The sequence below is a fragment of the Oryctolagus cuniculus genome, chromosome 14 (genome assembly GCF_051225735.1).
Source record: "Oryctolagus cuniculus isolate XC-2025 breed Fujian yellow rabbit chromosome 14, ASM5122573v1, whole genome shotgun sequence".
Lineage (NCBI taxonomy): Eukaryota > Metazoa > Chordata > Mammalia > Lagomorpha > Leporidae > Oryctolagus > Oryctolagus cuniculus.
In genome coordinates, this window is record NC_142880.1 from 14,331,920 (window position 1) to 14,358,693 (window position 26,774).

Sequence of the window (26,774 nt, forward strand, 5' to 3'; positions counted from 1 at the left end):
AACACACAGAGTGAAACAGACAGAGACAGTTCTTATCTGCAGATATAATTCCCAAATGCTAGGAGGTAGTAACTCAATGCAGGTCTCCCACGTGGGGGCAGGGATCCAACTGCTTGAGCCATCATTGCTGCCTCCTGGGAAACATTATCAGGAAGGTGGTTGATGAGCAGAGTTGGGAGTAGAACTGAGTCACTCCAACATTGGACGTGGGTATTGTAATTGGCATCTTACTGCTAGGCCAAATGCCTGACCCTGTTTATATTATCTTTGAATTGCATTTTTCCATGAATATTTTGAAATCCCATCTTATAACTTATCATAGGAGGAGTTACTATCTCCATGCTTAGAACTGAGAGGTCTAAGACTTGAGGTCAACCTTTTTAAGGCTTCTTACTACCTTGAAGATAATAAAATCTTCTGCAAAGAATTAAAGCAACTTACCTATTCATGACAGGTTAGGACAATGTAAGAACTAGGATAAAGGTTTTGCTGAGCCTGAAGGATCATTTCCATTGTGACCAACTTATCATGCAGACTGAGTGAAAATGCTGTGTGGAGCAAGACCAAAATGATGGGACTTGTTAACCTGCTCTTAATACTATGTATGTAACCTCACCCTTGATTCCTGAGACACGTCTAACAGAGAGTTCCGTCCTCAGAACCGCTTTTCCATTGGTGAGTAGAGTAAGGCATGAAAGAAGTTTAGGAACTTCCTTGCTCAAGAGAATAGCATTCTCTTTGTGATCCAAGGTTAATACATGGTTGAGGAGAAAGATTCTGGCAACATAACAATAACCATCACCTATGGATTTCAAGGCTTACTTTTCATGTCTAACAACAGAATAAAGAATGGTATGTCTTTAGATTAACTATAAAAAGATGGGAAATTAATCTTTTACAAATTATTACTGTAAATGATAGCTGTGGGCTTTTTCTTCCCCAGTGCTTGGAATTAGGATAATTGTCCTGTTGCCTGGGAGGAAGGGGATGAGTTAGGGATTCCCTTGAGAATTTCTTCTGCCCTTTAATACCAAGATTGAGCAATACTCTTTTTATTTTTAAAGATCTGTTTATTTGTTTGAAGGCAGAGTTACAGAGAAGCAGAGGCAGAGGAGAGAGGGGTCTTCCATTCACTGGTTCACTCCTCAAATGGCCGCAATGGCTGGAACGGGGCCAATCTGAAGACAGGAGCCTGGAGCTTCTTCTGGATCTTCCACGCAGGTGTGAGCAGCCCAAAGTCTTGGGCCATCCTCTACTGCTTTCCCAGGCCATAGCAGAGAGCTATATCAGAAATGGAGTAACCGGGACTCGAACTGGCACCTATATGGGATGCTGGCACTGCAGGTGGTGGTTTACCTGCTATGCCATAGAGCTAGTGCCTTTTAAGCAATATTTTTGAGATTAATAGCTGCAATATAAACACTTTAATTGCATACTTATCTTAAGCTATTTTGCATGGCTTCCTGTGCAGAAACAATTGTACTAGTGAATAATTTTGAATTTGTTAAAAAATTAACAATCTTTCATTACTTTTTGACAACTCTGTCTCAGAATTTAAATTCATAACTCATGAACTGCTCCAGCATGGAACTATTAGCCTTAGAAGAGAAGCTAGGATACATTTTGCCTAATACTAGCACTGAAATTTATAATCTCAGAGAATCATGTTTAGGTTCTGACATATTGAAGAGAGAGTCTCTGTTAGAAACAAATTGAAGCATCTTGGAAAAGAAGTAGTTTAAGGGCACATTTGAAAAGCATCTATCATTCAGCAAGTACTAGGTACTGGAAGAAACATCTATAAGCTTTTTTAATTTATTTTTTAAGGAATTGAAATTTCATAAGTACAGCTTTAGGAATATAATGATTCTTTCCACCATTCCAGCCCTCCCACCCTCACTCCCATCCTTCCTCCTCCTCCCTCTCCCCTTGCCAGTTCCCTTCTCCATTAAAATTCATTTTCAATTAACTTTGAACACAAAAACCAATTCTGTACTAAGTAAAGATTTCAATAATTTGAACACACAAACAAACCTGTTTTAGTACCAGTTTTACAATTAACTTCTCAATGCAACTCATTCAGGACAGAGGTCCTGCATGGGGAGTTAGTGCACAGTGACTCATGTTGTTAATTTAACAATTAACACTCTTATATAGGATATCAGTGACCACCTGAGGCTCTTGACATGAGCTGCCAAGGCTATGGAAGCCTTCTGAATACACAAACTCTTTCAGTATTTGGACAAGGCTATAAGCAAAGTGGAAGTTCTCTCCTCCCTTTAGAGAAAAGTATATCTTCTTTGATGACCACTTCTTTTCCACTGGGGTCTCTCTCAGAGAGATCCTTCATGTAAAACATGTTTTGCCACAATGTCTTGGCTTTCCATGCCTGAAATGCTTTCATGGGCTTTTCAGCCAGACCAGGAAGCCTTAAGGGCTGATTCTGAGGTCAGAGTATTACTTAAAGTGATTGTAATTCTTTGTTTGCTGTATGGACTGTATAAGCTTCTTATAATATGATAGCTATAGTGGCATGAGAGAGATATCTGTGCAAGATTCTGCTGAGAGAGTCTTTAATGGAGGCTACCAGACATTCTTCCAGTTTGAACATATGTGCTATGTTTATTTGTGATTTAATGCTTCTAATATTAGCCTTGAACAAGTGACCCTAGCAGATTAGCAAGTTCTTACATCTTTAGAACTGTCAGGGGATATTTTAAAAACAATTTCTGGGGTAGACATTTTTGTCAGTGGTTAAGACCCTGATTGGGACATTCACATCCCGTATTAGACAGTCTGAACTAGAGTCTCAGCTTCACTCTAGATTCCAGATTCCTGCTGATGCTCAACACAAGAGACAGCTATGATGGCTTAAGTAATTTATTCTTGCCACCCACATAGGAGACCTGGATTGAGTTCCTTATTCCTTGCTTTGGCCTTAGCTGGGGGCTGTTGCAGGCATTTGTGGAGAGAATCAGAACATGGGAGCTCTTTCATTACTTCTGTCTTTCTCTATGCCTGTCAAATAAATAAATGAAGAAAATTTTAAAACAAAACTCAATGTAGTTTCTCTTGCCACTCCCTTTTTCATTTTTTGAGCAAGAAAACATATCCTCTACCAATTAGCCTCATGTAATTTATATTCATTGCATATTTGTCTGTTGTTTTTTGATCCTAATTTTACTAGAAATCATGGTCCTTACAAAATGAATATATCATCATATTACATGTAAGTTTACGAGAACCATGAAAACTAACTTGACCTCATTATATTTCAAGCACTTAGTACTTGCATAATGAAAGGCAAGGGAAATTTTAGAAAAAAAAAGGTAAAAACAGCAAACACTAATCCTGTAATTTTTAAGCCTATGGAATGATTCTTTTATGAAATTCATGAAGGTCAGATACTGAATTTAGGAAGAATTGTTAGTAAATCTTGCAGGTTATTAAAACTACAACTAGTCAGTCTCAGAGTCTGAAGCACCTCTATGATTTGCATGATTCCAGAAAAAGCATGCTTCCTTTAAAATGTCTTTTTGGTAAGAAATTATCACAGAATTAAAGGCGTTAACAGAGGCATTAATATTTTAGTATGCAGTCTCAGACTTTGGTGAGCAAAATAATTACCCAGAAAATTTATAAAATTTAGAGATTTGGGGGCCGGCGCCATGGCTCACTTGGCTAATCCTCTGCCTGCGGCTCCAGAGTCCCATATGGCACCGGGTTCTAGTCCCGGTTGCTCCTCTTCCAGTCCAGCTCTCTGTTGTGGCCCGGGAGTGCAGTGGAGGATGGCCTAGGTGCTTGGGCCCTGCACCCGCATGGGAGACCAGGAGGAAGCATCTGGCTCCTGGCTTCGGATCGGCGTAGCTCCGGCCGTAGCGGCCATTTGGGGGGTGAACCAATGGAAGGAAGACCTTTCTCTCTGTCTCTCCCTCTCACTGTCTATAACTCTACCTGTCAAATAAATAAATCTTTAAAAAAAATTAGAGATTTGGGCTTAATCTCTACCCCACTTCCTAAGGGAGCTGCAGATTCTCTTGGCCTGGGATTGGGCAAAGGTTTCTGCCTTTTTCAAAAGGGAGAATCTCCAAGTGATCATGATGCAAGTCGTGATGGGAGGTGTTGGGATGTACTAAGTTAATTTCCTGGTGATTGGGATTTCTCTCTCTCTCTCTCTATATATATATATCTCATAAGATTGATAGAATCCAGACTCCAAATAGCATGCACTGTGTGATTCCTCTCTATGAAGTTAAAAACTGACCCAAGTTCATCTTTTTCTTTTTTGAAGTCAGAAGAGTGGTTGTCTTTGGTAGGGAACTGTGATTGTAAAGAGCATGAAGTTGGGGCGAAGAAGTGTTGGCCTGCTTTCTCTTTAAACATTTTTTGCATTTGATTATTTCACTTGCCTCAAAAAACATGTACCACTGTTGAAATCTGGAATTCAAGCAAAGAAATAGAACCAACTTAAGCCAAACAATCTAGGAATAATCACAGGTTTGAGAAATTATTTTTCAACATAGATCAATGACTTGCAGTACATAATTGAAAAAGTGCAAAGTGGACATAACACAATTCTCATATTTGAAATTTGAATAAGAAAATAAGTAGTTTCTTACTTGCAGATATTAAGCCCAAGTTGGAACAGAAGCAGTGAATATATCTTGGCTTTCTCCATGAGGGATACTTTAGAGTTTGCAGAAAGTTGGAGTGTCTTTGTGGACCTCAGAGACTGAAATACCACCAATTTATCCATAGAAAAACCCAAAGTCTACAAGTCTATGAAATCTGCATGTTTTTTAAGCATTTTTGTTGAACTTATGTTCTCCTTTCTGAATTTTAATCAGCAAAATGAACTGCCCAAGCTTCAAATCTTGACCTATGATTGATCTACCTTGTATTAACTAAGAGAACTTTACACCATACACTATTTGTCTAATCTGGATGGAACCATCCATTTCCACAGTTTGTGCAATGATCAGGATTTATGGTATTCAACTTAAAAACCTTTAAGGGACTGACAGTTAACTCAATTGAATCACATATATAGGTTTAACAAAATAGAGTGGCAAGTGTTTGTCATCCTAAAGTCCATGCTCCATTCAAATTTATTTTGTAATACCATGGAAGCCAATTAAAACATTATAGATAGACTTAATGTATTCTATTTTTCATTTTAATGGGTTCATGTGGTATTAGTCACTGGGCGTTACCCAGTGGGCATTTCATCCTTGTTCAGCATAGTCTCTGTATCTTTCAAAGTGATCATCATTGCTGTTGGCCACTTACTGTGTATAATTCTCCTGGTCGTTATAACAATCAGCTCCACGTTTTCGATTGCTTGCTGAAGAGACTGTTTCACCTAGGCTGTGGTCCAATGCTAGGATTAGGGAATAGTGTAATTTTGTAGGATGAGTGTGTTGTTTCTTTGTGATCAATCTCAAAATATTGAACAGACAATTGACTTTTGCCTCTGTTACTGAGATTTGGGCTCATTCTTTAACAGAGACTTTACCTCCAAAATGGAAAAATCCTTTAAAAATGCTAAAACATATTACTCTAACTAAATGTTAATTAGCCTTATGTATTTCTTATGTATGTTAAAATGGTCCAACAACTCACTAAAACTTGATGGGTTTTCTCCTCAATTAAGCACTCAAAAATCTTATTGATTAATTTTTTAAAAAGCTAATGAATCAAAGAGTTGTTTAAGGCACAGGAAGTGAACTAAGCTGGTGGCCTTTCTGGGTCAGGCTTTAGTTTGTCAATAGCGTTACACATTTGCTGTACTACATAAATAATAAATTACAGTGGGTGGCAAGCCCTGAGGGAGAAGAGAGCAGGAGGCGAGGAGTTCTGCACTTTGGCTGTACATTATCTCCAGCACATCACTTACACTGTGGTTTTTGAGAACTAGGTTTCTGGAGTGTTGCTTGCTAATGGATACCAACTAGAAGGTGAGAAATCTCTCTTCTCTACTGTGGTCAGAGAAGGAAAAGACATTTGTTGAGTAGTCAGGCACACATTCAGTTGTTGACTGACTGCCTACCTCGGATTCATCAGAAGGAGGTGCACATTCCCCACTGGACAGACTCTCATTTCACGCATGCATTCAAATGATTCCTAAGTAAAAATTAGGCGGCAAGAGGAGCTCTCCTGTGATGAGAAAAGAGCATAGACTTTGAATTCAGCAAAGATTTAGATTCAGATGTCAGTTTTGTAATATTTATGTTGGGAATGATCATATTTCCTAGTTGGTTGAAATATAGACAATAATATCTCCCACTTATGGGATTCTTCTGTGATTGAAGTTGGTGATGTCTGCTCACTTCCTCCCAGCCTTTCCTCTCCCCTTGCCTCGTTTCCTCTCCCTTCGATTGCCTTTCCTCCTTCCTTCCAAATGCTGTACGTTAAATTTGACTATAATGTGTTGCACTTTTTGGCCTACAAGAAACAAAGATAATAGAACTAAAAAAAGATTTTTCACATGATTCTATGTATTTTTTAGCACTATTAAAATCAGTACACAGTAGTGTGGCTCATTTGTTGGTAATACTGAAATGTACTCCATTGTTAGGAATAGCTCTTCAGATTGACTTAGTTACTGAGGATCAAATTGCTGCATGTATTAACACAGCCAGTTTCTCTTCTGTGGCCAGGCTGGCAGTGTCCCCAAGGCGCTGTGTAATAATTATTAACAAATGGCAGCTTAACGGATTGAGTGCAAAAAGAAGGTGTAGGGAAGACACTTAAAACATTACTTTGAACCTGCCATCCAAATGTTTTGCAGAAAAAACATTCTACTGGCTGGGTTTTTCCATAGGGCCTGTAAGATATGTTAGCGTTTTAGTTCAGGGCATATTAGCACCTTCCTGTTTTTATTACAGGCTTTTGGAGTTTGGGACATGCTTAGCTTTGATCCTGGTAGAACACATTAAATCTTATCTGTTCCATGTTGTGCTCTCTGGGGAAGAGGATTTTGTCAAGTTGCCAGTGTAAGAATATCTAAAAGAAAATGAAATTTTGGTAAAGGAAACTCCAAATCTGCATCTTTTTAAAAAGCAAATGATGAAAAATATGCATGGATGTATGTATTTTATACATGCGTTTTATACTACGTAATGACAAATCAACTTGTTCTCCATAGTAATAATTTTTTACAAACTTATTAAGAGCAAGTCTGTGGCTTTGGAACATTTACATCTAGGAGAAAGTATTTAGGCAAAAGAGAGGGTCTAGAAAATAAATAATTTGTGAACATCAGTCTGTGTCACAAAGCTCTTGTCTTTTATTAGGAATAAGTTACTAAAATAGGAAAAACTGGTAATTTGAATGCGTTATACATCATAACAATGTAGAAATGTTTTGAATGCTAAGCTTATCTCATTTTAAAAAGTCATCATGGGGGTCGGAGTTGTGGTGCGGCGGACTAAGCTTGCAAACACCTGCACTCCATATCAGAGTGTTGGCTTGAGTCCTGGCTAACCTACTTCCAATCCAGCTTCTTGCTAATGTGCCTGGGAAGGCAGAGGATGATGGCTCAAGTGATTGGGTTCACTTGTTTAGGAGATTTGGATGGAATTCCTGATTCCTGGCTCCTGTTTCTACCTGGGTCATCCCTGGTTTTTGCAACCATTTGGGGAATTAACCAGTGGATGGAAGTTCCCATTCTCTCTCTCTCTCTCTCACCCTCTCTCTCTCCCTCTGCTTGTCTCTCTCCCATCTCTGTTACTCTGCCTTTCAAATAAATAAATAAATCTTTAAATATGGAAAGTATTAATCTATTTTTATTCTGAAAACGCAGATTGATATTTCACTTGTTCAAGTTTGATATGTATCCTTTTATTAAAAAAATTGAATGATACTATACTTTCTGTCCCTTCAGAGATAGAAAGAAAGAGAGACAGACAGAGGGAGTGAGCTTCTATCTGCTAATTCTCTCCCCAAATGACTACAATCCAGCCAGGAGCCAGGAGCCCAGAACACAATCCAAGACTCTCACATGGGTGGTAGTAACGCACTTGCTTGAGACATTAATTGCTGCCTTGAAGGGTGAGCATTAAGGGAAGCGAGAGTCTGGAGCTGGAGCTGGGTGTGTAGTCCAGGCACCCTGACATGGGATGCAGGTGCCATAACCACTAGGCTGAATGCCTGCTCCATGGTTGCTTCTGAATCTGCATAGGTAGGGTAGAGAGCACGATGGAACCTATGGTTCTTCTTTTTTGGAGATGTCTTAGTGGATTTTGAATATTTTGTGAAACAGAAAAGTAATCCTCTTCTATAAATATAACTAGCAATATGAAAAAGGGATATCATTTGAAATTTAAAGGTAAATATTCAGATTACATTAAATATTTCATTTAAGTAAAAAAACCTCTGTATATATAGTTTTCAAATTGGAACAGCATTCATATGACTGGCAGAATTCCTCTTGTCTTTCTGAATTGAAAGAGTCTACTGAATCTTGGATGCAATATTCTTTTGAAACTTTACATACATATAATTACTTACTTTTCTCCCTAACACACCTCAGGGTGAAATGCTATTATTTTTTAAATTTTAATTTTTGATTGCTTTTTAAACAGATTCAGTAAAGAATGCATATACAATTCTAAGAAGAAGATAATGATTTTCCTTTCCTCCCCTTCCATCCACCTGTTCTTTTTTTTTTTTTTTTAAGATTTATTTATTTTACTTGAAAGTCAGAGTTACACAGAGAGGGAAGGAGAGGCAAAGAGAGAGAGAGAGAGGTTTTCCATCCGCTGGCTCACTACCCATTGTGGCTCAGTTGGCCACAATGGCTGGAGCTGTGCCAATCTGAAGATCTGAAGCCAGGAGCCAGGAGCTTCTTCAGGGTCTCCCACGCAGGTGCAGGGGCCCAAGGACTTGGGCCATCTTTTACTGCTTTCCCAGGTCATAGCAGAGAGCTGGATCAGAAGTGGAGCAGCCGGGACTCGAACTGGTGCCCATATGGGAATCCGGCACCGCAGGAGGTGGCTTTACCTGCTATGCCACAGCGCCGGCCCTTCTCCCTTTCTTTTTTTTTAGTTTTTGAGATAACATATTTTAAATTTACATTAAGGGAGCCAGGAACTCTGCCCGGGTCTCTCAAGTAGGTTGCAGGCACCCAAGTTCTTGCCCCTATCTGCCGTCTTCAGGGTGCAATTTGCAGGAAGTTGGATTGGAATTGCAGAGTAGCTGAGACACGAATCCAGTACTCTGACGTGGGAAGAGTACATCCCAAGCAGCCACTCAACCTGTTGAGCCACAACACCATCCCTATATTATATTCTTAAGCAGGGTTTAACCTAAACTACACCAAACCAACCAAACCAAATCAAACCAACTAGGACCTAGAAAGATAATTTACTGTCTTACCTAAGACTGGATTTAATGGAGGTTGGACTGCATTGGGATTTTTCTGAGTAAAATGCTCACATCCTTACTTCCAGAGTAATTTTTCGCATTAGGTAGGGCAGCTCTTCGTTGTGCAACCGTTTGTTCAGCACTGCAAGATTGTTAGGATCTCTGTTCCTGCTCTTTAAATGATAGTAGCAGCCCCCATCAATGCTCAGTAAATGTGTCCACACATTTCTAAACATCCTTTGCAGGAGGTGAGGTCCTAGTATGGCTCTTGGGGTAAATCACTGCTGTGCCCAAAGAATGATCATTAAGTGGTCAAGAATGAAAAAACCAAAAAGCCTTGGCAGGATTAGTTTACATTTTCATCATGACTTTGAACAAGATGAGGCTTGGCTAGGGCTCATTTAGTAGTAGGAGCAGTAAAGAGGAAACCGAAAGGTGGATGCGACTCTGTATTGGATTGACATAACTGGTTTTACAAATGCTGTGCAGAGGCTTCAAGATATTGCTAGGCAGATGTAGGTGATCATGATGGTAATCAAAAGCCAAGAAGTTTTAACATACAATGTAAACTCAAGGAGAACTTTAGTTCTTAGAATAGTTATCCTAGGGATATAAAAGGATATAGTTACCAGAACTATCTACCAGGTGGAACAGCCTTGGTTTCTTTTTTTTCTAACTTTTATTTAATGAATATAAATTTCCAAAGTACAGCTTATGGATTACAATGGCTTCCACGCCCATAACTTCCACCAGCAACCCTCCCCTTTTCCACTCCCTCTCCCCTTCCATTCACATCATTATTCATTTTCAATTCTCTTTATATACATATATATACAGAAGATCAGTTTAGTATAAAGATCAACAGTTTGCACCCACACAGAAACACAAAGTGAAAAATACTGTTTGAGTACTAGTTATAGCATTAAATCACAATGTACAGCACATTAAGGACAGAGATCCTACATGAGGAGTAAGTGCACAGTGACTCCTGTTGTTGACTTAACAAATTGACACTCTTGTTTATGGCATCAGTAATCACCCTAGGCTCTTGTCATGAGTTGCCAAGGCTATGGAAGCCTTTTGAGTTCACCGACTCCGATCATATTTAGACAAGGTCGTAGTCAGAGTGGAAGTTCTCTCCTCCCTTCAGAGAAAGGTAATGTACCTCCTTCTTTGATGATCCATTCTTTCCACTGGGATCTCACTCGCGGAGATCTTTCATTTAGGCGTTTTTTTTTTTTTTTTCCAGAGTGTCTTGGCTTTCCATGCCTGAAATACTCTCATGGGCTTTTCAGCTGGATCCGCATGCCTTAAGGGCTGATTCTGAGGCCAGAGTGCTGTTTAGGACATCTGCCATTCTATGAGTCTGCTCATGAGGTTCATAAAGCCTATACATCTTCCATTAATCTTGATCTTGGTTAATTGAATTTTTGTGCAGTCTCTCAGCAATTGAAACCTGTCACTTAGGTTTCCTACCACATCCTCCTATTGTCATGATGTCCTATGTTTTGAGCCATCCATTCTTCATCACTGTTTCATGTGACTATCCTGGTCCAACCTCTTATTACTTCTCATTTTACTTTTATTGGCTGCAATAGGTGACTGCTACATGATTTTATAAGCTTCAAAAAGACCCTCGTAACTGATATTTCCCTTGGTTCACTTTTGTATTACAAAGAAGGCAGTTTCCAAAAGTTAAATAAACAGAGCATAGATGAATTTATCTAGAGCTATTGGGATGGAACTGTCTTTAGCTTTAGCTATCATTTATAAAGTAGCCTGGAGTGATAGTATGTTCAATAAGCAACTTGGATTTTCAGAAAGATGTTGACAATGGGCGATTTGTAGGCAAAGGCAAGATTAGCTGTGAGATTCCTGGAACATAAACCCAGCAGATCTATTTGTATTTGGGAAGAAGTTCTTCATTGTAACTTTCATTATCTGGGCATAAGTCGGTCAGTCTGTGTACAAGTCAGGAGGTAGAAGTGGTGCCTTCCTCCCTCCAGAGCCACTCTCCACTCTTCTGTCCATTTTGTGCCCCTTAGCCACAACTCAGTTTTTTTCTACATCCATGGATTCCCTTGCCCTCTGGCTCCTGGTTTGGCACAACCTGCGAGGGACACAGGTGACCAGGACAGAGAGTTTATTCACCAGGTTTTGTCTTGCCAGCTCACTGAAGCACTGACCCTGTCCCTCTCCTTTGGTTCTTCTCTGGCCTCAGCAGTCTTAGGGATGGCTTTAGTCTCACTGCACTGTATATCATTTGCCTCTCTTACTCCTTCTTGCACTTTCTACACAATTCCTCTCCTCAACTGTTCTCATTTGAGTCTGGTGTCTGTTTCCCACTGGGACAGTGGCTAATGTAGGTGTTACTCAGAATATTCAATATTCTGTAGGTGTAGGCAACAACTACTTAGGACTGATGCTACTCTAAGCCATCAGTGAGGCAGCACCAGAGCCCACTATATGTATCAGGGCTGATTATGCAGTGTTGAGTGTATTGTGCAAGTAACAGTAGGTAATGTGTCTCAACATTGACAAATTAAAAAAAATTAAGTGGATTCAGAAATTAAGTGCTACTCCAGCTCTTCAATGTGCTTCCTAAGTAGCAGAGAGGGTGACATGGCAGTCAGCCTGGTGGAGGACCCATAATCAGAGTAGCGATTGTCATCGCAAGGCTTAGTAGCACATTTCTATCCATTTGGTCCTCCTCATTCTTGTGAGACCAGGAAAATAAGCATTTTAGCATATACTTTCTAATCTAGGGTCAACTTTTAGTCATCAAGACATTTTGTTCTTGGACCCATGGGTATATTCCATTTCTAATAACAGAGAGAATATTTTCAAGCACAGAGTTGTGTAGTTATACCTTCACAAACTCTCCACCTGAATACATGGGATGTATTTATCCCCTAACCCAGTGTATCTTCCTCTTTCAACACAGTAGTTCTCCATTTGATTAACACTTTCATGAGATGCCATTCCATCTCTCCCAAAGCCCAGCTCAGCCATTACCACATCTGAGAACCTTTCCCGGACAGACCCAGGCAGAATTGATCACTGTTTTCTGTGCTTGAAAGCACTTCTCATCCTGTATTGTGATTAATAGTGTATGTTTCTGTCACCATTGCTAGATTTTGATTTCCTTGAAAACAGGGATCAAATCTTTTTCATCTTTATAACCTTAGGGATTACTGCATTGGGCAGAAAGGAACTCCATAAATACCTGTTGAACTGAATTCAATGAGTCCAGTTCCTGCAGGTTCAAGGTTGAGCATGTGGCAGAGCTGGAATTCAAACCCAGTTCTGTGCTCACTCCTGTATTTAAGCACTTATCCACCATAATGTGCTCGCTTTCTTAATTGTCTCACAGCAGCTTTTGTGCCAAAACATCCAAGTTAGTGTTAAATTTACCTTATCATTCAGGTAATGGATGATTTCTTATGTGGATTCTCAAATCCAATTTACAGGTGGATTGATCAGTTTTGTGCTCTTTGTACAACAGCTTGTAATAACATAAGGAGTTCAAACATACCATTGAAGATGTAATTTTCACAAAGCCTTTTTCCTATATATATATATTTTTCATGGCAGAGAACAAGAGCAAAATGAGAGGCAGAGGTACATAAACTGTTCGTGTAGTCCTATAGAGAGCCTGATGTATAGTAATGGCTCCAGGTCATAAACGCGTCTCTGGGCACCCTTAACACTGTCAGATTATTACTGTGTTCTCTGATTCAGCTGGAAGTGTTCAAGGATCTTCCTGGTCTGAAAGGTCAGCTGCTTTTAGTTGTGCACTGGTAGAATACTAATATGTCCTTATTCAAATTACCTGCTACAGCACTTATTAAATTGATGGCTTTGTGCTCTAATTTAACACTGGTGTCGCTCAGAGGCGGGCTGCAGCCGTACTCCGTGCTGAACTGGGTGATAGCAAGGCAAAGTTCAAGCCAAAACTGTGGTTCGGGGCTGCATTTTCCCACTAAATTAGCAGTCAGATGCAGTGTATAATTAATTAGCACAACCCAGGGAAAGCTTGTCATTTAATAAGGATTTTTTATTTCCACATTACACAAACAGTGGGAATTGATCCATTAAGTGCCTGGCTATTAATGCTGTTTAATGTATGTCTGGTTGTTAAATTGAGATGTCTAGGTACATACATTCAGAGTTTAAGAGCTCCTCACAGTTTGTTCAGTGTTTACTAAGATTTTAGGTCATGTTCCACAGAACCAATAAGAGCTTCATTACTGAATTTGAACCTGGCCGAAACCTATATATGGTTTTAAGCTGATAGTTTTAGCATGGTCACAGAAAAAATTTTCGTATATATCTTCATCTTTCGTGAAGTTCAGCAGTCTCCCTCCCCCAGTATTAAATACTGTATTGTTTTTGCAGCATTCTATCTTTCACTTTCTTTTTTATATAATACTTGCTTGCAGTTGCCTAAGACTCAGAATAACTATCTTTGCAGGGTTTAACATATCACTGTGGAATTTCAGAGTTGGAAAGAACCTTATGAAGTACACAGAGTGAGATTTAAGCTGACCTGCCAAGATACCCTAAGCGCACAGAACCTTAACAGGAGTCTCAGAAGCATTTAAAAAGATGGACATTGCTCGCAGTCCCTAAGCTAATGTCTTGTTCCTAAAACATTTAAGGATAACACACTGTTTGGTCAACTGGTTTTTAGTTAAGAGGTGATTAACAAAAGAATTTTTGTAGAATAAGTATCATCAGAGCTATATGTAGATATGAGAGTGGTACATGCTTTGTTCTCTTTTAGTTAATACAGAGAGGAAAACCAGACGCCTGAGTGAGGAATCACTCTAAGATGAGGATGACCTGTTTGAGCAGGTGCTGAGGCCCATTTACCACATGGAGAAATTGTAGCGTTTGTCAGTGTCCATCACAGTTAGTGAGATTAGTGCCTATATTAATTGTCAGATGTCAATGAAGTCGGTGATACGCATGAGTGTGTGACTGCATATATACAAGGACATCAAAAAGCTGTGCTGGCATTTCTAATTTTTTAAAAATTATATAAACTATGAAAATTTTCCTCAGGTTTCCCTAGGACAATCTTTATTTTTTATTATTCATTTATTTCTTATTTCTAGGGAATTTATTAATACATTAGGTTTTTAGAGTCATAGCAAATGCATGATGGTTACAACACAATTCTCATGTTATTGTGATATTAATACAGAGAAGAGATTCAAGATTCAATGTAGTGCACAGATACAATTCTAAGAATATAGTGATATTTTCCCCCTCCCTCCCTCCCTCCCTCCCTTCTCTCTCTCTCTCTCTCTCTCTCTTTCTCTCTCTCTCTCTCTTTCTAACTCTGTATAGTGGAGCATTAAGCCTTTGAATATAGTGTAAAGAAAAAAATATGCTATCCCTACGGAATCTGAAGCCTGCACTTGGTTAAAGGCTACCACTTGGGATCAATTTCCTTTAATTAAATATTTGCTTAACAGGGTTTTCACACACATTTTTGCCATGGCCTGAATGTTAACATCCTCCAGCCCCCAAATTCACACACTGGAACCTAATTCCAAAAGTGGTAACTATTAAGGGGTGGGGCCTTTGGACACTTTTATGAATGCTCTTATAAAAGGGTTTGAGCGTGTTGCCTTGTCCCTTTCTGCCAGGTGAGCACACAGCAAGAAGGTGCCATCTTCCAAGTACACAGCAGGCCCTGACTGGACCCTGAATCTACTGGCGCTTTGACCTGGAACCTTCCCAGCCTTCAGAACTGTGAGTAAAAAATTTCTGTTGTTCACCTGGCCTAGGGTATTTTATTATAGCAGTCTGAATGGTCCAAGGCAATGTGAAAAGTTGTCAGTAATTGCTGATGTATTTACATCTGTGTAAATCTGTCTGTGGTGTAGAATGTTTTGGGACCAATGCTCCTGTGCTTCCTGCATGCTGCGGTGTGTTACAGCCAGGTTAATACCCTGCTTCTCTGTCTATACTGAGGTTGGTATTGCTAGGATATGTCTAAATATGACATTAGACTTCTATCTTTTCATTTTCCTGCAGATTCATGAATGGTATAGAAAATGTGGGTGGCATGAGGAAAACTGTGTTTATCTTAACCGGGGAGAAAGTTAGGAAAATATTTCACCAAGCTTAATCCACATAATGCCAACAAGTAATGGAGGGTGTGAGCAAATACAACTTTTGTATTTTTCTTTTTTTAAAAATATTATTTATTTATTTGAAAGTCAGAGTTACACAGAGCAAGGAGAGGCAGAGAAAGAGAGAGAGAGAGAGAGAGAGAGAGAGGTCCTCCATCTGATGGTTCACTCCCCAGTTGGCTGCAATGGCTGGAGCTGTGCCAATCTGAAGCCAGGAGCCAGGAGCTTCTTCCAGGTCTCCCACGTGGGTGCAGGGGCCCAAGGCCTTGAGCCATCTATTACTGCTTTCCCAGGCCACAGCAGAGAGCTGGATTGGAAGTGGAGCAGCCGGATCTTGAACCGGTGTCCATATGGGATGCCAGCACTTCAGGTCAGGCCATTAACCCACTGCACCACAGTGCCAGCCTTGTCTTTTGTATTTTTCATTGAGATGTAAAATTTTTCATTCAGTAACAGTACTACTTTCATAGTACCATTGTTTTTTTCTCATTGCAAAATGTTTGTGATTATCTGCTCATCAGCAAACTGATTCATTAACTTATTATTAATTCTACATCTAAGAAGGGACTATTATGTGTCAATACTCAACAAAATACAAATACATTGAGAAATTTCTTATTACATTTTTGCTATGTAGTGCTCTTTTTATTTACATTATTTTAATAAACCATTTTCATCATCTACTAAATCTGTTTGGTTTTGTGGTAGAATTAGTGCCAGTAACCCAACCTTTGGAGTTCTCTGTTCTGTCCAGGTTAGGTGCATGGAGGGTGGCGTTGATGATTGGATTGTGAGAAGTGTGTGATTTGTCATTTTCCTCTCTAGGAGGAGGATCATGGAAATCTGTGCTGAGAAATTTCCTCAGGTTGGGTTCTGAGTCTCTGCAGTGGATAGAACCACCTACCCAATGTTGACCGGGTAGTCTGACTAGAAATAGGCTTGCTATGTTACTCAGTAGTATTTGGGTGTTTATTTCTGCTGTATAATCTGCTTATCTTAATTTGTGTAATTATAAATTGTAAGTTTTCGAAGGAGAAAGGGGAGATACTCGTCAAGGCTACAAGGTTTCTGTTAGGAAAAATAAGTTTTACTGATCTATTCTACTGCATAGCTGATGATAGTTGATCATCTCTTTTTATGATACATTTTCCATGAAATTTCTTTAAAAAATTATTTATTTATTTATTTATTTATTTGAAACTCAGAGAGAGAGAGAGAGAGAGAGGGCGCGTGCGCAAGAGAGAGGGAGAGACAGTGCGAGAGAGAGATATTCCATCTGCTGGTTCACTCCCCAGATGGCTAAAATGGCTGGGACCAGGCCAGGCAGAAGCCAGGAGTCAGGAGCTTCATCCAGGCATCCACTGTGGGTGGGAGGGGCCCTAGACCTGGGGCCATATTCCACTACTTTTCCAATCATTAGCGGGTAGCTGGATCAGACATGGAGCAGCCGGGGCATGAAGCAGTGCCCATATGGGATGTCAGCATCGCAGGTGGCCGCTTTATATGCTATGCCACAATGCTTACTCCATCATCATATATTGTACATGTCAAAATCGCTGAGAGATTTTAAATGTCCTCAGCACAAAAGATTATGAGTAGGTGGGTACTGGATATTTGAATTATCTTGATTTAATTATTCAATAATGTATATGTACATTTATACACATATATCAAAACATCTATCTCACAAACATGCAGAATTACTATTTGTGAATTAAAAACAAAAATCAAATAAATATCCTGTCATAGTATTCTTCAAATAGGTCTTTGCATGTTTCTTGTCATTTTTTCCTGAGAATTTATAATTATATTGTTATAAAATCATTATCCACATTTCCAAATCTAAGTAGAACAAAAAAAGTTCTTTAAACATATTTTCCTGAATTCATATATTCTGGTTATTTTTTGTGTTTTGCTTTACTTCAATACCTTGAATTTTCTTTGCACACAAAGATATATCTATCAAAAATTATGTCTTCCTCTTGAATATAATACCTGAATAGCAAGCTTAAAATGCATATTCAAAAACATTTTAGCTGCTTTTAAAAATATTTGGTGGAATATCACAATTTGTCATATTTCTTAGAATATACTTGGGGAATTCATAAAACTCATGGAAAATGGAATTAAAAGATGAATATATTTTGGTCAAAAATGTTCAAATCCATACATAGTTTTTCTTTTGTAATATGTATTTTCACAAAGCTCTTGAGTACCCTTGTATATGAGAATAGCAGTTTTTAGACTAAAGTTAAACTATGCTGTGAAAATTTTACACATTTTAGTTAACTAAAAAGTCCTACCTCCACAAACTCATGATTCTTTCTAAACCCCAAGAAGATTGTGATTTACCTAATAGTGTGGATAGCATCCCTAATTTGTAATAAGAGATCAAAGGAAAGAATGATAATCTTGTTTTTCTCTCAGTAGGGCAATTTCATGACTTTTTAAGCCAGATTTGGATAATTTAGATAACTATTGATCTAAAAGAAGTGAATAAAACTCATGAATAAATATTATTTTTGGGATATAAAATAAAATGCATTTCAAAATTAATTCTTAACCATTGAATCCTTTTGGTATATAGTAATTATTTACTCTAACAATTCAAAATTAAAATTTCTCTGAATCATAAGGAAAATCCAAAACTACTCTTCTGTTTTTGCTGTTTTAATATCAATTGAATACAATTATTTTTAAGCTTACCTGTAAACACATGAAAGATGAATAGGAAATATATGATCAACAATTGATAGGTTAGTTGATAATGTTAGATTTGTAATTATTTTAATGATTATCTTTGGAACAAAGGACACATTTAATCAGATATATGAAATACATAATAAAAATATTTAAAATGAATTTTGAATTAAGGAATGTTGATGAACAAGGAAAATTCATCTATAAGTACTTAAATTCTTTAATTTCAAATTTAATTTAATTTTCCAAAGTGGAAAACACTTTTGAAAAGAAACAGTACTAATAAACACACCATTATTTTGATTTCATTATGTTGAGGTTTGAAAATAATGGTTTTTATCTCTAAATCTCTATCCAAGGTGACATTACAATATCAAAATATGATTTGTGTTTTAATACTATACATTGTACAGTTGAATAATGGATGACCTTTGTGATAGGGTCAAACTATATCTTATAAATGCCAACAAAATTAAGGGTTTAGAGCATTCTAAAAGGAAATGTTTGTTATGCGATATCAAGTCCTAAAAGCTTGTAAAACTCTCATAAGGTTAAGAAAGATTGCATCCAGTATTGCTTATTACACAATAATGCCTTAAAAAAGTAATTGGGAGCTTATCAGTTATTGACTATCAAAAAATAGAAGAAAATATAAATCCCACTTACAGAATGTATTAGAATGTTTGTGAAATTATTTGGTTAAAATGGCCAAATATGTTTCCATTCTATATTTGTTCCATGAAGTTAACAGAGATTTCCACATTTTAAGAGCTTAGTCTTCTATCCTTTATAGTTTTGTGACTTTTTGTATTTTTTGCACCTCTGACTCTTTTTCTAGTATGTATTTCCTAAAAGATTTTGTTGAAATATGTTTTTCACAATATCTTCTACAGAAAAATAAAAAGGAAATTATTTAATGCTTACGAGGAAGAAAATGAATAAATGAATATGGTAGATCAATAAAATGAAATTTGATATCATCATTAATATCAAATAGAAGATCATAATTGGGGGGTAAAATCTTAAGCTGTAACATGGAACATATCACTCTGACCCCGTTGTGCACTCATTGTGTGTGAATATATGTTTACATGCTCTATCTGTCTCCATGTATGCACATATATAAAACTTGAGTGAATAGATGATGAGATTAACAGTCTTTTAGATTTTTTTGCTTATTTTAATTTTCTACAGTTTACAAAATGAACATCTGCTTCCATCATACAGGTAAAAAAATATTATTTTTGTTAGAGTTGTTGCCCTTTAAGGATTATTGTCTTAGAAAATTCATTTCATCAGACTATCTGGCACTTTATTACAGTAATAGCTGGAAAACTTGGATAAAGGGTTCATGAAAAATATGAAGGGGAAAGATGATTCTTTTTCCTTTTCTTACTTAGGTATTTGAAGGAGAGATATAGATGGGAGTGAGTGACAGAATGTTCCACAACAATTATTGCCCCCATCCTCCCCAAAAAAGAAATCCGTCCAGGAAGCTTGTTCTGACCTACATGAGGCTTCTGTTGAGAGTTCTGTACTCAGGATAATTCCCATAGAAGGCACTGAAATCAGCGTTAAAGGGTTTTGAATTACAGCTGATGAGCATGCAGGGCTGAGAGGAAACATTAATTTTTTTAAGTTCTGAATAGTGATGAAATTTCTAAGATAAGAGCTGCATTAACAGAAATTCACAGATACGTCCCTCTGTGCTGCACACACATAACAGAAGAGTGGGAAAGACCTTGACCACACACATTGTTTTTTTTCCATTTTGGCAGGATTTGAAATAAAAAACACACTCTTAAAAATGTCTCTCAGTCATAGTGCAATGTGAACAGTTGCTGATATTTTATACCTTCTTATAACTATAGGCAAAATAATGTAATGCAATTTATTCTGTTCAATATAGGTATAAATAATCTCAACTACAAATGTTTTATTAGTTGTTCAAAATGAGTGCGCTGGTAATTTATTTCATAGTTTTTGAAGTGCAAAATTAGACATGAATATACTTTCATTTTAAGCCAATATTTTATCCATGTCTGAATTAGCTGAACTGCATTTCTCAGTAAATATCTTTAGCCTGAAGGAAAATATATGGGAAAATTATTGTTGTAACACTTGTGGAAAATTCTTGAAATATCCATTCTTTTCTTCTCTTAGGGTTTTGTCTTTAGAGTGCTAAGGATGCTAAAGCTGTTTTTGTTAAAAAAAAAATAAGCTGATGTGTTTGCTTTGCTTAATGGCCCTTCTCTTATTTTCAAAGCTTTGTTATTATGTTTCCTCTTTTTTCTATTATAGGCCATGCAATATGTGGCCTATAAAATCATTCCCATTGGGAGAGAGCTGCAAAAAAGTCATCATCCTTTAAAGATAACTAAGACTGAAAGCTAAATTTTAGGTCTCTTAATATCATATAATTTCTTGCTACAATGAAATGGCTTACATCAAAATTGTGGATTGTACTCACATTGTTTATTTTTGAGGCAAATTCTGTCAGTGAAATTGAAACTTTGTCTTGAAAATTATACAAACACAAAAAGTATTTTTTTTAACTCATCCACAACCTTTTAGATAAACTTTTAAATAACTGTTTAAATGTTTTTTTTAAAAAAGTTTGAAGATTTCTGAATTGTTCATTGTTTTCTGAACAGCAGTTTGGACTAAGTTCAGTAAGGATCCTGTATCTACTGGGGAAGGAGGGAGTGTGAGGCAGAAAACTTGTATTAGGATGTTTTTCAGACTCGTTGTCTGGAACAAGATACGCTAGACAGTTTCAGACATCCTTCTAGTTATAATGCTTGAATGTTTTTAGATAAATTTACCAAATTTATTATATTTTACTAATTGATTGCTTATTTATCATCCACAGATATGTTAGTGAGAAGTGGATTCTAAATGACTTTCGTATGGTAAGCTTTCCAATTAATTCTTCTCACATTGTTTTCCTGGTGACATTTGAACTTCTTTCATTATATAAAACACATCTGGAGTGAGGCATTGCTGAATAATCACGGGTGTTAACACATTAAAGATTGGACCTCTGACATAGCCAAATATGTTCTAGTTTAAAACAGTGACCTCCACTCAGGTTGTTTAATGTGAACTACATTTAGAAAGAACATAGAAGCATGTCTGTTCATCCTGATTGGCTTGTGTTACAATTGGTCAGAGAGAAAGAAATCAAGTTGCAAACTCTCTCTCTCTCTTGTTTGATAAAAATGACTACAGTAAGTCATATTTTTCCTCCCATCTGCAATTTTTTCCTTTTTGTTTGATATTACAAATATTGAAATAAGTAAATATTAAAAAGGATTATCTAAAATACATGTTAGGTCATCTATTCCTCATAATTTACATTTACATCCTACGGTTCCTGGATTTCTTCTTTGGCATATTTCATAACAGAGAAAATGCTGATAAGATCTTGTTTAAATGGCTTGCTAATACAAGAAGCAGATCATTTTAAATGGACCTTACATCTTTATAGGATGTTAGAAATGAAGACATTACCTCAAAATGTAGGTAATTATTGCCTCCTCTTTTATCAGTGCTATTTTCTGAGATATTATCATAAGAGAGCACTTTAGTATTACGCAGGGCCGTGGAGTGGCAATAAATCAGTCCAACGGAGTCATCATTGTCCAAGGCATCTGAACTACTGAAATGTTGTGGATCCTACCGAGAGTGTGAAATCACTTGACCCTTGGCATTAACCTTTGCTGAATGAATAGACACTGCTTTCCACATCGAGGAACAAAGTGGAAGACTATTGATTAAACACCACATGCACTTGATATTAAATACTGGCTGCACTCACCTCTTGCTTCTGTTCCAGAGCGAGAAACCCAGAGTTGCTGAGTCTCGGGAGAACGGATGTTTGTAATTCAGAGCAATGTTTTTCCTGCAAAGTACTTTTTTTTTTTTCCTTTGATCAATAACTGGCAGCCATGATCAGCCATGAGTATGTATTGTCAATTCTGACCTGTGTATTTTATCACATAAGGTGACAGGTCACAGTGCTGTGACTAATATTTCAGTTCTAAGCATGAATTGTTTCCTGGCTTCAATCTCTGTTTGAAAAATCATTTTGTTTTGTTTTATTTTTTGTTTAGAAATCATTGTTTTGGTAATTGATTTGTCTGCATTAGTAAAATGCATGGTTTTTCTAAAGTTCTTGGGTTTCACATTTTTTCAGGTAGATGTTGAATTTTAACTTGACTTTTTGGGAAGAAATAATAAAATGAAATCAGGATTAAAAGTTATGTTAGTTGGGAAAGAGAAACATTAAATTTCTCAAGTTGAAAAAAGTTGAAGTATTGGGAGACAGTGAAGCATAAAGAAAACAATAAAATAATTATATATTTTACAAGAAATTTTATGCTAATTATTTTCAGATCCATTGCATTTGCCTAAACTATTGACAACAGCTGAATAGTTTCTTTGTAGATCTAGTTTATCCAGGCAAATCTTGAAAGAGAAATCAATTTGATTCACGAAACTAGAGTGAAATTAAAAAAATTTAGCTGCAAGCCGGCGCCGTGGCTCAATAGGCTAATCCTCCACCTTGCGGCGCCGGCACACCGGGTTCTAGTCCCGGTTGGGGCGCCGGATTCTGTCCCGGTTGCCCCTCTTCCAGGCCAGCTCTCTGCTATGGCCAGGGAGTGCAGTGGAGGATGGCCCAGGTGCTTGGGCCCTGCACCCCATGGGAGACCAGGAAAAGCACCTGGCTCCTGGCTCCTGCCAGGATCAGCGCGGTGCGCCGGCTGCAGCGGCGGCCATTGGAGGGTGAACCAGCGGCAAAAGGAAGACCTTTCTCTCTCTCTGTCTCTCTCTCTCACTGTCCACTCTGCCTGTCAAAAAAAAAAAAAAAAAAAAAAAAAAAAAAAAAAATTTAGCTGCAAATTAGAAAATTGTCTTTATTTCAAATTTAAATAGCTTTTGTGCGCTTGGCTTTACATAACTGCAATTAATTTATTGTAAAAAGACACATAAATGTTTCTTGGGTCTTTCTTTTTGCTCCAAGGTTTCATATTATTTTAGACTTAAGGTACTACACCAGCAAAACACTATAATTTTTCATTGTGTAAGATTTGTTTTTTTTTTTAAGTTTATTTATTTCTTCTATTTGAAATGATAGATGGTAGATGATAGATAGATAGATAGATAGATAGATAGATATAGGAAAAGAGGTCCTCCACCTGCTGGCCCACTCCACAAATGCCTAACAGGCGGGTCTGGGTCAGGCCAAAGCCAGTAGACAGGAATTCAATTGGGTCTTCTACGGGCAACAGGGCTTCAAGTCATCCCCCAGTGTGTGCATTCTCAGGAAACTAGATGATAAGCAGAGGCAGCACCCAACCTCAGGCATTCGGACAAGGGACAAAGACCCCACAAGCTGGAACCTAACCCTCTGTACCAAGATGATCACCCAGTCATCACTAAAGCTCTTGGTTAGCTTGTATTAATACCAAAACTACTGGGTCAGCTGGTTGTGAATCTGTTATGATTGAGCCAAGATCATTTCTTCCCTGAATAATAGAAACATCTTTACTTTAAGAATATAATGGTATAATTCAATACACATTTGCACAGGCTCACACAGTCTGCAGTTTGTGGAAGGGAATATTTGAAGACTGAAGTAAGTTGATAAAAATTAGACATGTTACTAAACTTAATGGTCAGACTTTTTGATTTGGGGCTTTCTACAGTATGTGTAGCTTCTAAAATCTTTCTTTGAAAGCTGCTTAATCTTGAAAAATAAGAAAAATATACTATTTAAACACTTGGTTATATGTCATATATTCTTTTTTTCTTTATTTCTAATGACACGAGTATATCAGTCATGTTTGTTCATTATAATCTCAAACACAGGCATACTGTATGTATACAAGAAATGAAGTTGGTCTCTTGTGAATGCCTAAAGGCAATTTATACAACTCATACAGTATCTACTTTGTGCATGCCAAACAGGATAAAGATAAATGTTTGCAAATATTGAGATTTAAGGTTATATCTAATGAAACAAATGAATTAGAATTTGTCACTTAGAGGTATCAAATAAATGTAACTATTAGGTATTTTGCAGTTCATGTAATTTTTGTGATCTTTTATACTTAATTGGAATAGAGAAGTGACAGAGTTAAGGTCACATGGTTATGTAGTGATACAGACGTGGCTAGCAGAGAGGCAGCACAGATCCCAGACCCTCTCACAATCACTTTGGAGTCTGTATTTGTCATTCTTGTGGAAATTATTTCAAAATGAGGTTGCTGAGGTACTATTCAATGACAAATAATTAGTATTTTTACAGAGGTTTAGATTGCAAATTCACAATTGGAAGAAAGAAAAGGGATACAGGTAGAAGAAGAAGAAAAATAGGAAAATACTTGAGTCTGACAGATTTTCATGAAGAACCAGGTGAGAACCTCGACTGAGTTGTGTGCAAAAATGGCTGTTTATGCTATTATAGAAGAATTACTCTTTTTATGCTCAAAAACATAGCTTCTCATTCACTTTTCTACTAGAATAAATTTCACATCCATAAGGAGTTTAGAACAGAGCTAGACAGAGTGAAGAGTGACTTTCTATGCTTTATAGGAGTCATCTTATATTCACTAGTGAAACTCTGTTGGTTGTTACTGTATTAAAAACAGAAGAATGGGGTGTTTGGAAAGTAAGAGCTTGAAAACACTCTAATTAGATAGATAATTCAAAATTGATCTTTTCTGAACAATGCTTTGAGGTGTTTTCCATTTGCTGACAAGTCACTGGAAACTTTAAACTGTTTCTGTCTAAAAAGGACAGCTCTTAAGTTTTCTGTAGGCTGAACATAACAAACTGGAGCCCCATAGGAATGTGTTTTTTTTTTTTTAGCGAGAGTCTTTTGTTTCTTTGAATTAGCAGAAGACTTTGGAATTGACTACACATTGTGAAATCTCTGCTGGGGATCTACTAAGAACCCATGTCGTTTATCTGACACTGTAGAGTTTATCTGTTCACATTTGTCATTCCTCATAAAAGCTATCGACCAGAATTTTTGTGACTTTGACCAGCAGAAAACCTTGGCTGACATACTCAAGACTGACATGCGGTCTGTGGAAATAGAAACACTTTGACTCTGCCCCTGTGGCAAGAATGCCTTCCGTTAGACAATCTGGCCAGATTCTTTATGGACCCGAGGCGAGGTACACGCATGGGGCACCACGTTTATATTTTTCCTGACCTTCCTGTTCCTCAGAGTCACACCCTAAGACTGCTGCTTGTGTAAAACCTTTCAGAACCATGCGTCATTGATCTTGCCTTAATCACACGGATCTGTTGGCTTCTCACTAAACTTTACTTAAGTGAAAACTAACCTTCTGTCCTGTTTGGGGCTGTGATTGACTGTGTGTCTTCTGAAGACGTTGGCTGTGGAACTGGAGCATCACTTTTTAAATGTCTTTAAAAGAAGGTAAGAAAAATGTGTATCCTTAACCACTACAGAGCAAGATAAAAAAAAAATAACAACAGTGCACATGGAGTTGACAATGTTGACCTTTAGAGAATCTTTCTAGAAAATCCCAACAGTTTGAAAATGACTTTTCTCTTTTTTATGTTTCCCAAATGTATTTGTTCCAAATTTAGTTTTTAAAGCAGGACTTTTGTGAGGGTGAACCTGGTTCATGGACAGAAGTTTTCAACCATGTTGCACACATATAAAGAGACTTCAAAAATTTGATGGGAAATGGAATTAGAAGATAAGTTTAACTGGCTGCAAAAAAGTTTAATTCCATGCATGGAGTGGTTTTTATAGAGGCATATTATGAGAAAACTAAATGCATATTTCAAAAACTTTTTTGCACTAAAATAAACATCTTTCAATCCCATTTCCCCATAAACAGTTTGAATTACCCTCATTTATTGATAATTTTCTAAATATTTTCATGACATAAATAATAAAGAGATGTAACTATTGTTTGTAATAATCATTGGATAGGTAAAGAAGAGGAGTACAAAACAAGTGGCCATAAAGCATTGAAAGTTATAGGATCTGCCAGCTCTCTGCTATGGCCTGGGAAAGCAGTAGAAAATAGCCCAAGTCCTTGGGCCCCTACACCCACATGGAAGACCTGGAAAAAGCTCCTGGCTCCTGGCTTTGGATCAGCATAGCTCCGGCTGTTGCAGCCAATTGGAGAGTGAACCAGCAGATGGAAGAAACCACCCGCCCTGCCCTGCCTCTCCTTCTCTCTGTGTAACTCTAACTTTCAAATAAATAAATAAATCTTAAAACAAAAAGAAAGTTATAGGATCTGTAGGAAGACATGAGTGGCATATGTGATCCAGGATAGGATGTTAGTAGCCTCTGCTCTCCTGCCAAATCCTTCCCATGCCACTCAGAATCTGTTGAGTGAATAAAGGAAGTTAAGCTTCATACACAATACACAAATAATAAACCACAGGAATGCGTAACTATGAAAATATGGTAGGTGTCTTTTATGTGGACAGTGCTGATTCCAGATGCTAAGCTTTTACTGTGTTTGCCTATAATTTCATGACATGAGGGTAGAATAAGTGCTTAGT

The 26,774-nt window shown here is 37.4% G+C and overlaps 2 long non-coding RNA genes across 2 annotated transcripts in view; both read left to right on the forward strand.

Annotated features, from left to right (window-relative positions):
• Positions 1-22,588, forward strand: part of LOC149122243 (uncharacterized) — a 203,305-nt gene extending 180,717 nt beyond the window's left edge. The window contains exons 2-4 of the long non-coding RNA XR_016220499.1: positions 15,024-15,129; positions 21,085-21,124; positions 22,051-22,588. This is a non-coding gene — a long non-coding RNA (uncharacterized LOC149122243). The remainder of the gene's footprint in view (positions 1-15,023; positions 15,130-21,084; positions 21,125-22,050) is intronic.
• Positions 22,589-25,262: 2,674 nt separating this feature from the next.
• LOC149122244 (uncharacterized) lies at positions 25,263-26,493 on the forward strand. The gene is made up of 3 exons (XR_016220500.1): positions 25,263-25,399; positions 25,493-25,665; positions 26,191-26,493. It is a non-coding gene; the product is annotated as an uncharacterized LOC149122244 (long non-coding RNA).
• Positions 26,494-26,774: the final 281 nt, after the last annotated feature.